At 26.8% G+C, this 12547-nt stretch overlaps 1 protein-coding gene across 16 annotated transcripts in view; it reads right to left on the bottom strand.

The window, feature by feature from the left end:
- shaker (potassium voltage-gated channel protein Shaker) overlaps positions 1–12547 on the bottom strand; it is a 202827-nt gene that overhangs the window by 88875 nt on the left and 101405 nt on the right. Inside the window, exon 1 of one of the 16 annotated variants that reach the window (XM_089178908.1) lies at positions 4496–5295. The exons of 13 other annotated variants lie outside the window; for them this stretch is intronic. The gene's annotated coding sequence lies outside the window, so the exon portion shown is untranslated. Of the gene's footprint in view, positions 1–4261; positions 4290–4495; positions 5296–12547 lie in introns of those variants that run through there. 2 more of the 16 variants (XM_015325172.2, XM_089178909.1) reach the window with 2 other exon arrangements.

Here is a 12547-nt window from a genome sequence, read left to right as displayed (position 1 = left end):
ATTATTAAAATAAAAAAAAAGGAGTATTAAATGAATGAACGAAAATTTTTTTTGTTATAATATTATTATGTTATAAGAGAAACAAAATTATCATACTATAATGTATAATTAATAATATTTAATTTTTAAATAATTTAAGAATAATTATTACAAATTTATATTTTATATTTATATTTATATTAAAATAAGTTATTATAATTTCTATATATATAAATTTTTATATATTATAATATATTATAATATGTAAAATAAAATAAATAATATACTATATATAATATAATTTCTATGTATAATTTCTATATATAAATTTAAAATAAATATTTATTATTTTATATATATATATATTATTTTATTATATATATTTATACATATATATATATATTATAATATTATTATTTAATATATAATTATATATATCATATATATATTAATAACATATAATTTATTAAATAATATAATAAATAAATTTGAAAATAAATTTCATTTAATTTTGTATTTTTATATATCAAATTGATATTGAAAATTAATTTAAAAAAAAAAATAATAATAATAATTAATCAAATAAATAAAATAAAATTACTTAAATATATTTGCAATTTTAATATTAATTAAATTTTATGAAAAACTAAGTTTTATGTAGTTTTAAAATATAGTCTTGTTTTTTTTTAAATAATAAAATCAATAAAATTGATTAAATTTAAAGCAAATATGTATATAAATGAAACTATGAAATGTTTTTATATCTTTCTCGTTTAAAATGATCGATAGATCTTAAAAGGTAATCATAATATTTTCTCACTTATCCTAGTAATAATAATTTTTAATTATCTTTGTTGAATAATTACTTTTCCTTCTCTCTCTCTTTCTCTCTCTCTCTCTCACTCTCTCTCTTTCTCACTAACTCACTAACTCATTCGTTCTCTTTAATCTTTACATTAATACATTTCTGAATAATATCAATATTTTTTCTAAATACAAATTATGCAATTTCTAAAAGCTCATTTGAAAAAAAAAAAATTAAAATGATGAGTAATCCTAATAACTTGTCATTTTTTGAATTATGATCATTATACAAATTATTATAAAAATATTAACCTTTGCTTATCACACTTGGTCCAAAGGATCCAGACCTTTTTTGCAACTTAACGTCATTTTTCTCAATTGTTCAACTTTGGTCATTTTTTTAAACATATTTAAATTTAATTTAAAGCTATAAAATCTGTATAGTCTTTTTAAGTAAGTATTAAAGGAATCTCAAAAAAATGTTGAAGTAAATCTATGCAATAGTTTCTTTTTTATAACAATTTTTCTCGCCCGGGTCCAAAGGACCCAGGTGTCGTAAGCGTGTTGCTTCATTTTTCTCAATTGTTCAACTTTGGTCATTTTTTAAAACATATTTAAATTTAATTTAAAGCTATAAAATCTGTATAGTCTTTTTAAGTAAGTATTAAAGAAATCTCAAAAAAATGTTGAAGTAAATCTATGCAATAATTTTTTTTTTATAACAATTTTTCTCGCCCGGGTCCAAAGGATCCGGGTGTGGTAAGCGTGTTACTTCATTTTTCTCAATTGTTCAACTTTAGTCATTTTTTAAACATATTTAAATTTAATCTAAAGTTATAAAATCTGTATAGTCTTTTTAAGTAAGTATTAAAGATATCTCAAAAAAATGTTGAAGTAAATCTATGCAATAATTTTTTTTTTATAACAATTTTTCTCGCCCGGGTCCAAAGGATCCGGGTGTGGTAAGCGTGTTACTTCATTTTTCTCAATTGTTCAACTTTGGTCATTTTTTTAAACATATTTAAATTTAATTTAAAGTTATAAAATCGATATAGTCTATTTAAGTAAGTATTAAAGAAATCTCAAAAAAATGTTGAAGTAAATCTATGCAATAGTTTCTTTTTTATAACAATTTTTCTCGCCCGGGTCCAAAGGATCCGGGTGTGGTAAGCGTGTTACTTCATTTTTCTCAATTGTTCAACTTTGGTCTTTTTTTAAACATATTTAAATTTAATTTAAAGCTATAAAATCTGTATAGTCTTTTAAAGTAAGTATTAAAGAAATTTTAAAAAAATGTTGAAGTAAATCTATGCAATAGTTTCTTTTTTATAACAATTTCTCTCGGGTGTGGTAAGCGTGATACTCTAGGAAGGGTGATAAGCAAAGGTTAATATTATTAATATATTTCTCTCTCTCTCTCTCTCTCTTCTTTTTTTATCCTAATTTTATCATTAATTTATTTTTAAATAATATCGATAAATTATTAAATTCCAAAATAATTACAAATAGAACTGTAATTTTTTCCCCCCATATTAAATTTCCCATCATGTCAATCAATTAACCCTTTGAGTGCTATAGACGCATATATGTGTTTAATAAAAATTACTAATCTTATCGTTCGAAGCATATATACGTGTTTGTTAATATTAATTGTAAAATAATGTAATGTTTATATTAATTAATTAAATTATATTTATAGAAAGAAATAATTTAATTATTAAATATTATTTATTATTAGAATCTGTGTGATTAATAATAAATTATTTCGTTTCTATAAAACATTTTAGGTAAAAGTATTCAGCACTCAAAGGATTAAAAAATGATTTATTATCATAATTATCACACTGAAACAAAACTAAACTAAACGAAACGTTATAATAGATGTGATTATTTGGTTTTTGTTTTTTTTCGTTCACTTAGAAAATTTTCATAACGATCAAACCCGAACAATTGTACGAGAAGTAAAAGAGAAGTGATTCCATGAAAAAGAAACCGGGACACGGTTTGTAAAAAGAAAGTGAGGGTGGTGGTGGTGGTGGTGGTCTGTGGCAATAGTAGGGTAGGAGAGAGTTAAAAAAAAAAAAAAAAAGAAGAGGAAGAAAAGAAGATAAAAAGATGGAAAGCTCGTTTCACAGAAATCTTCGTTTTCTATACCCTTTCTTCTTCTTTTTTGTTTTATATTTTTTATCTTCTCGATATTAGTGCGATAATGAAGTGGATATCCACCGATAACAAGCTCGAATAATTAGAAGAAGAAAAAAATGGCAAAGGAAATATAAAAAAGAAGGGAAGGAAAAATACGAAAAGAACTGAGAATACGAACGTAATTTAAAAATTCTGCCCTTAGTACAAACCCATGGGAAAGAAAAAAAAAGAAAGGGTAAACAATGTTGGTAAAAGGAAATTTTTGAAATAAAAAAAACCAATGTTAAAAATGGTAAAAGATCTTTTATCTTAGTTTGATAATTTTGTTTCTGTTTAATTTTTTTTTATTATTTTTCTTTCTCTTTTTTTTTTTTTTTTTTTTTTTTTAAACCCACGTTACATTTTCTAAACACTCGAGAGTATAATTGTTCTCGTGAGAAACGAATTGTTTCTTTCATATATATATATATATATATATAGGTACAGTGTGTCCACTATTACGACAGTTACTTTTAACGTTCTTATTCTACCAACGATTATGTGTGGGAAAAACCAAAAAAAAAAAAAAAAAACAATGAAAAAGAAAATTACTATACTACCTTGAAAAAAGAAAAAAGAAAACCCTGAAATAAAGGTAAATTTACTAAGCAAATATTAACACGTTTTTAACTTTGATGAAACAAAATAATACGTATGTAATAATATTATTTTCGTACAGAATTATTTTTATTATTTTTCATTTTATTCTTTTTCTTCTTCTTCTTCTTTCAATGAGGAAAAAATTAAAAGAAAAAAAGTGATACAAATCTGACATAATAATAATTTTTTTTACTCTACCTCAAAGTACCTAAAATAAAATGAAATAAAAAAAAAAAACAACAGAGTAATGCAATGAAAAATTATATACAATGTTCACTTTGATGAAATAAAATATATAATAATAATAATAATAATAATAATAATAATAATAATAATATTGTAAATATAATATAATTTTATTTAATCTCGTATTTTGTTTCTTTGATAGAATAACACACGAAACTAAAAAAAAAAAATTGGTAATAGTTTCTTTTCTTTCTAGTACTTCAAAGTATTTAAAAATCAGTAAAAAGATAATCCAACAGTATTAAATATTAATGCAATATTTACTTTAATAAATCACACAAATAATAATAATAATAATTATTATTAATATTATAATACTACCTTTTTCTTCATCTTTCTTTCATTATCTTAAAAATAAGATACATGTAAATAAACCGATCGAACGATAAAGATTTGAACTTTTATAAAAAGGAAAGATAAATCACGTAAAATCAAATTTAAATAATACCTCTTGAAATCTTTTTCTTTTCAAAAGTTAAAGGAAGAACGCAGAGAGACTCTGTTCTAGTCATCACGAGATACACAAAAATATAATATATATATATATATACCACACAGGTCACTTAAAAAAAAAAAAAAAGATGAAAAATAGAAGAATAAGAAAGAAAGAAACTTGGCCGATCACTGAAAACGAACAAGAAAAGAAAAAATCCCCGCGTTTTTCAAACAAACAAAAATAAACCGTGCTGAAGTAGTACTCGATCAGTTAGAGTCGACGATGTTGAATGTGCCAAAGGTGGATAAGATCTGAAAACACTTCCGGGAGTTCACCGGCACTCACTAACACACGTACAAACACACACACCACTACCACCACTAATACAATAACACTTCTTTGATATAAAAGGATAGACGCGATATTAACGAATCACGAATTCCAATAATCAAAACAAACTAAACAACGATAGACTCGAGTAGGAGAGAAAAAAACTCACAAGTTCAAACACATATACACAAGAAACACACACAGATAGAAAGAGAGAGAGAGAGAGAGAGAGAGACTAGGTGGTAACCACGTAAATAAATAAATCCTCAGTTTTGTTTTCCTCTTCTTCTTTCTTTCTCACTCTCTCTCTAGTTTTCATTCTATATTCGATTATCCGATATATCATAAATAGTTCTCACAAGAAGAAAAATATCCAAAATTAATAACACAAATTACTTTTATTTCTAAATTTCAAAATGAACAAAATCACCGTACAATTTTGTCTATCATTGACGTGTATAATTGTCACGAATAAAACGACAAATCATCCGTTGTAACAATATTAACAATACTAATAATAATAATAATAATAATACTAATCGTTAGATAGGTGTGATAAAGATTGTTCATTTCTACGATTTTATACTTTAATAGAAAAATAAAGAGAAAGAGAAAGAGAAAGATAGAGAAAGAGAAAATTTGGATAATGTTGGTTGACGAAGAGAGGAACCCGACCGGCCGGCAGCGTGGCTGCCTTAGTTTGCGAAGGCGCGTGCCATGCCATCCCTTTCGAACCCCCGTCGTACTGTTTCTCCTACCACCAACCACCTAGAGTACAGCACGGATCATTCTCCCCACCCTACTACTACTACCCCCTTTTTCCCCTAACCCTCTCTCTCTCTCTTTCTCTCTTTCTCGTTAGCTTTCTATGCGACACGACTATGACGCGACATCTTTTCACTCACTCACTCACTCACTCACTCACTCACCCCCTTCTCAACTTGTTCGCTAGCTCACTCACACATACACATATTCTTCTACTACATCATTCTAACCACCACTAACCCCCTCCTCACCCTTCCCGTCGATTTGCCCACCTCTTTCCTTCCTTCCTTGGTTTTTTTCTTTTTTCCCTTTCCTACCATCGTTTCTCTCTTTTTCTAACTTGCTACTACTACTACTACTACCACCCCCCTTTTTTTCCCACGTTAGCCATCCCTTCCACCTACTTTCACCCTACCTACTACCCCCACCCCCCTTTTCTTCTTACCCATGTCTCTAACACGACTCAAACCACTCGATATTCTTTACGCGCTCTTGCACAAACCCTCCACAAGGGGTAGGTTTAACCGATCGAGCGTACTTACGTTCTCGGACATGAGATGAAAATGCCGTTGAATTCACCCCTATCTATCTCTCTCTCTCTCTCTTTTTCATTTTTTTTCCTCTCTCTCTTTTAGAGTTCAGGCAAATTTCCAACCTTCTTTGTAACTGATGTATGTGTATGCGTATGTGTGTAGTTAGGTTGGTAGGATATATGTTTTATCGGATGATCGAGTATGATAAAAGTTTAATCTCGGTTTAAACGTTTTTCTTTTAATATTATATATTTTTCTTTTTATATTTTCATTTTCAAAAAGAAGAAGAAAAAAAGAAAAAAAAGAAAAAAAGGAAAGAAAACATTGACGAAGTTTTGCGCGGTAGAATTTAATAAATCGTTCAAATTGATTGAAACGATATTGAAAATGTATGGGTGACCAGAAAGGGAGGGGAACGGATTAATAGATGAAATTGATTATATAAATAGACAGAGTTGTTTTTTTTTTCTTTTTTTCAAAGGGATATTTCTTCTTCTTCTTCTTCCATTTTTTTTTATTTTTTTTTATGAAATACTCTATCAATATTTTAATGTCAGGATGAAAAGTCAAGTGAATGAACAGTAGTGTCAGGAAAATTTAGGGAGATTGTATTACTTCGACAGGTTTGCAAATAAAATTTGTTTTTTTTTTAGCAACATTGAGATATCCAATGAGAGAGAGAGAGAGAGAGAGAGAGAAAGAAATAAATTTAAAAAAAAAAAAAGATATTTAATCACCTAATATATCACGGGTGTCCTTCGAATATGTTACGAACGATATGAATCAAATGTGCAACGTTGCATTGACGTAGTAAAAAAAATTTGACATTAAAAGAAAAAAAAGAACCCCCAAAAAAAGTAGACAACGTTGGTAAAAAGCAATCGTTGTTGTTGTTGTTGTTGTTGTTGTTGTTGTTGTTGTTGTTGTTGTTGTTGTTGTTGTTGTTGTTATATTACGCACAAAAATCGAAATGTGCAACAAAACATATTAAATAAAAATGTCGAAATAAAATATAACACGAGTAAAAATTGCATACATGCATGTATGCATTTACGTTTGCGTATCCCTTGCACAATAAAAATTGCTTCTATACTGTACAGCAAAACGTAAAAGAAAATGAAGAAGAGGAAGAAGAAAAACGTAAGGCGAATATTCGGCTGCAATGGGCGCACGAATTTTCTTTTCTTTTTAAAAAATAAAAAATAAAAAAATAAAAATAAAATAAAATAAAAAAAACAGCTTTCCTTGTTCTCTTCGATCATAATCCCTTCAAACCCCCCACCCCCTCCTCCTCCTCCTCCTCCTCCTCATATTCACTATGCCCCGATCTTCTTGCTCTAGTGCTTGTTGAGAAGATGATCGCATTCCTGAACTATTCGTGCAGAAATATTTGAAATTTTTCCAATATGAAAAAGGATGTCGCTGAACAACCTCTCCCTCCCTCCCTCTCTCTCTCTCTCTCTCTCTCTCTCTGTCTTTCCCATCCCTTTTCCACCTCAGTCTTCCTTACAATTCATATTTCTCTCACGTGAAATATAACTTGTCATTTTTTGTTCTTTTTTTTTTTTTTTTTGCTCTCTTTTCGATGCTTCATTTATATATGTGATTTTTCTAAACTAATAGTTTATTTTAAGAAAAAAAAAAATATATCATAGTGTAATTAATAACTCTTTGATTAACTGTAACAATGTACGAACAGTGTCCTATTGATTTTTGTTGTTTTTTTTTTTTAATTTTATTATTTGTTATTATTATTATTTTGTATTTAATTCATTAAAATTTTTCGTATCATGAAATATGTTAATTTAGTTTTAACGCTTGTCAGATAAGAATTCGTATAGTTTATCGTTACAATTAAAATTGTTGCATATTAGAAATAAATTTAATAATAATAATAATAATAATAATCAAAATAGAAATAATATATTAATAGTAATAATAAAATAAAAATAATATATTAATAGTATACATACATTATATCAATAGTAATAATAAAGAAGAAAACAAAATATATATTTTAAATAATAAAATATATATTTTAAATAAAAAAAAATAAGTAACAAAATTTTCATATGAAATGATTATATAGAAAAATCACACCTATTTTAATAAATACCAGATCAATTACTATTTGATTACGTGATACAATTTATATTTTATCCATATAGTATATGTATATATCTGTTCATACACATTTAATTTATTTATTTATTTATTTATTCGTACGAGAAGAGAACATTTCTCCGTGCTGTTTATTTCGTCGAGTATAAAATATTCAACAAATTAAAAAAAAAAAAGAGAGAAAAAGAAGAATACAAATTTCGATTTAGTTGAAGTAGAAAGGAAAAAAAGACACACACACACACACACAAAAAGAAAGAAGAAAGAAGAGAGAAAAAAAATCATTAAAAAAAATGAGGGACCATTGCCAGAATCGTTTAATAAATTTCATTTGAATCGTTAACGGTTTTTCGTGATCTTGGCAAAGATCCTTTCCTACGATTTCTCTCTCACCCTCTCTCTCTCTCTCTCTCTTATTTTTTTTATTTTTTTTTATTTACCTTATCGCAATTCACGTTTTTTTCTCTTATCGTAATATAATAAAAAAAATGAGAGAGAGCGAGAGAGAGAGAGAGAGGGAGATAAATTCACAATTACGGACGTAGATTAATCGACGAATGATTGACATGCAGTATGCGAGTACCAAGACGATTAGTAAACTCCGTTCATTAATTTTCATGCCAAGCCTGAAACTTCTCTCTCTCTCTCTCTCTTTCTCTCTTTTTCTCTTTCTCTCTCTTCTTTGTTTTTCCCTTATTTATTGCAAGAGAGAGGAGAGAGCTTTCGTCGCTCTCTCTTCACTTTGCTTATATCACCGTATATACCTACTGGAATTACCCGTAAAGAACGTACTTACGTATTTCGAGAAGCTTCATTATTCCACTTAATTAAGTCACCATAAAACTGGCCGTGAATTATAATTAGCTTGTTTATATGGGGAAAAAAAGAAGAAGGAAAAAAAAATATATATATATATAGGATATATGAGACAAATTTTGTTATTTAACAAATTAAATCAATCAATCAATCAATCAATCGCATAGAAAAACTAACTAAATCTCATACTGTAATAATAAATAATTATGTTAACCCATTGGGTACAATAATATATATTATTATATTATATTATTATAATATAATTATTATTACGTATATTTATATATTATTATATATTTATTATATTATATTACATTTTTGTATTATAAATATTAACATTACTGAATTGAATAATAAATAGTACTGAAAAGTTTTACACGAATTAAAAATATTTTTTGTATATTATATTATTATATTATATTTTTACATTAAAAATATTAATATTACTGAATTGGATAATAAATAGTATTGAAAAGTTTAACAGGAATTAGAAATATTTTTTCTATATTATTTTTTTATATTATATTTGTGTATTAGAAATATTAACCCTTTGGGGGTAGAAATTTATTTGAAAATTACTTTTGAAATATTATAAATAATTTAAATTAATATTAAATATAATATTACATATATTATAATATTTAATTGTAATAATATAAAAATTACTTATATTACTTTGAATTAAACCACAATGAACTATAGTTAAATGACGTCTGAGTTTCAATAACGTATTTGAACATACATATTCGTCTTTTCCCAAACTAATGCATGACGTATTGATACGTCAAATGTAACTAAAGGATTAAAATGTTGTTAAAAAAGAAAAAAAGAAACAAAATTTGAAGTTAATATTATTACATTTAAATCGAACGAACTAAAAGTACGAAATTTTAATCATTTTTTCTTTTGTTGTCTCGTTTAATTGTTACTCGTTTCGTATGATAAAAAAAAAAAAAAAAACAGGAAGAATGAAAAAAGAAGAATAGAAAAAAAGAATACTTTAATAAAACGAGTGTATGAATTTTTGAATAGCCAACCAACAGAGAGAGCAAGAGAGAAAGAGAGAGAGAGAGAGAGAGAGAGAGAGATATTCGCAGGAAACAATCTGCATTAAATTTACCCGGGACGATTTAATCCATTCGAACGAGGTAAAAAACACAAAAAAAAAAAAAGAAAAAGTAACTAAAAGAAGATAATATAGGGATGAGCCATGGTTAGTAGTAGTAACTAGGGAATAATGTCGTAATCGAGGTTTACAGCAAACGAAAGGGACGACGACTACTACGACGACTACTACGACGACTACGTGCTTCATTTAGCGTCTTAAATAACGTGGAAGAGAAAAATACTGTCTACACTTTTTTCTTTTTTCTCCTTTTTTTTTATACAGAGAATAACCGCGCCTAATCGTGCGAGAATTAAAAAAAAAAAAAAAAAAAAAACAAAAAAAGAAGAAATAAAAAACATTTTCAACGTTTTCGTACTCTCGTCGTATCGTCCCCTTTTTGTTTTTCACCTCTCGCGTTCCTTTAATTATCCGTAAATTTTTAAACGTTCCAACTAATTGTTTTTTTCTTTTTCTAGTTGAAATCATCTTTCATCGTTTCCCCCGAATGTTAAAAAAAAAAGAAATTCGCAGCTTTTAGCGTAAAATATTATTCTCACACTTGTATACATTTACTTCGTCAAATTGTCTGTCTATGTACTGAATGTACGAGTGTATGTAAAACGTTTACGCGCGTGTAAAATTTCGTATTCGTTGCGTTAAAGGTCGCATAAATAAAATCACGTGATAAAAAATGAAATGAAAAAAAAAAAAAAAAAACAAAAAAAGAAAATAGTAAAAGAAGAATAATACGAATGATCTTTAGCTAGATGCGTCAAAATCGATTCGTCCTCGATTATTTTACTCATTCTCCTTGTATTTGTTTCACCCACCCCCTGAACTCCCTTTTTTATTCGTCGAAACAGACTCTCGTCCTTGCTAAACATTACTGATAGTCATACGAATGAACATCATTGGCGACAATGAGTCTCATGGTTTGAAAACGTTAGTCACAAATTTTGTCGTACTATTCCAATTTTCATCCCTCTCTCTCTCTCTATCTTTCTCTCTCTCTCTCTCTTTCTCTTCTCTCTCTTCTAGTTTGCTATTAGTTTGCTTGTTCACGAATAAATATCTATCTCAAGCGTGGGCGTTTGAAACGGAATACGAATCCACCCTTTCTATGTATCTGTCTTTGTCTCTCTCTCTCTCTCTCTCTCTCATTCACTCACTCACTCTCTTAATCTTAATGTATATGTTAGTATGTTTGTATATGTGTATTTCTTTCTATCTTTTTTATTCGTTCTTTTCTTACTTATTTTTCTTTTTTCTCTTATTTTCTATGTTCTTTGGATCAAGGTTAGAAGATATTTCTTTCTTTTATTCACAATTCTACGATTATTTCGTAGCAAACCTTTTTCTAAGAAAACCATACGAATTCCCTTTTTATTACATACACATACATACATAATATATATTTGCATAGACATTGGACAATTACGAGCCAGCAGCTACTTGGACAAATATCAAGAACTTCAAAATGATTATTCGTTTATTTGTTATTTCCTTTCTTTTCTTTTCTTATCTTTTTTCTTATCTTTTTTCTAGGGAGGTTTTTCCTTCTTGAACATCCCTAGGACAAGGGGAATAAGTTTCTTTTGCGTTCTGAATGAGCGCCGAACCGTGACTTCGTCGTTCGTTTTTCTTCTCTCACGTACAAACTACACTAAGAATATTCTAATACAACTATAGTTAAAGAAATATTTTCAAAAAAAAAGAACAACTATTACTTGTTACTTTAAAGTATTCTATTTTCTACCTTTTATCAAAGAAAGAAATCTTGTTACTTTGATTATTATATTTTTCTCGAAATTTTTGAAAAACTTACAATTTCTAACAAAAGAAACTTCTACTTGGAATTTTTCCAGTAATTTGCTTTCTAAATTTTACACACTGGATTAGAAGATATGCGAGAAATTACCGTCAATACGCGTGTGTGTTCTACTATATATATATATATTTTTTATATGTCTTTCATTTAATTAAAAATATACATAAGGAAGGAAGGGTGTACCAATTTGTATTTCTAAAAACGAGTGATCAAAAATAATTTAAAAATAATTTATTGTATTAATTTAATTTCACCAGAGAAAATTTTCGTGACTAGTGTGTCACGAATTTAATCAAGTTTCTGAAGTTTAAATTTGATCAGTTTTTTATATCCTTATTTTTTTTATATTACAAAATCATTCAAATTTTAAATCTTAAACCAAATCACGTGTATATTAAATTAAATTATGTTATATCAATCAGATTTTAATGATAATGTGTATAAGTGTAATATAAATCTTTCGATAAAATCATTTTCGAATATAAAATTTTACTAGAAACTAAAAAAGTAATAAAAAACAAAAAAAGTAGAATGATTAATAAACAAAAAATTGATAGTAGAGTAATATTCAAAAATACATATATCCAGAAAATATTATAATCCTTGACCGTATTTTAACGTTTCGCGGTACGATTCATTTTACGCTTAATTACAGTAGCCAAAAAAAAATATAAAAAAAAAAATAAAACTAAATAAATAAAATGAGAGAAACAAGAGAGAATATAAAATAAATATATGATAGAAACTAGAATAAAATTTGATAAATGTGATACAAAAAAAAGAGACAGAGAGAGAGA

The sequence above is a fragment of the Polistes dominula genome, unplaced genomic scaffold (assembly GCF_049000335.1).
Source record: "Polistes dominula isolate Pdom_NZ unplaced genomic scaffold, Pdom_raw_medaka contig_18, whole genome shotgun sequence".
Lineage (NCBI taxonomy): Eukaryota > Metazoa > Arthropoda > Insecta > Hymenoptera > Vespidae > Polistes > Polistes dominula.
The sequence above is the reverse complement of the archived record's forward strand: the minus strand, read 5'-3'. Positions and strand labels throughout refer to the sequence as shown.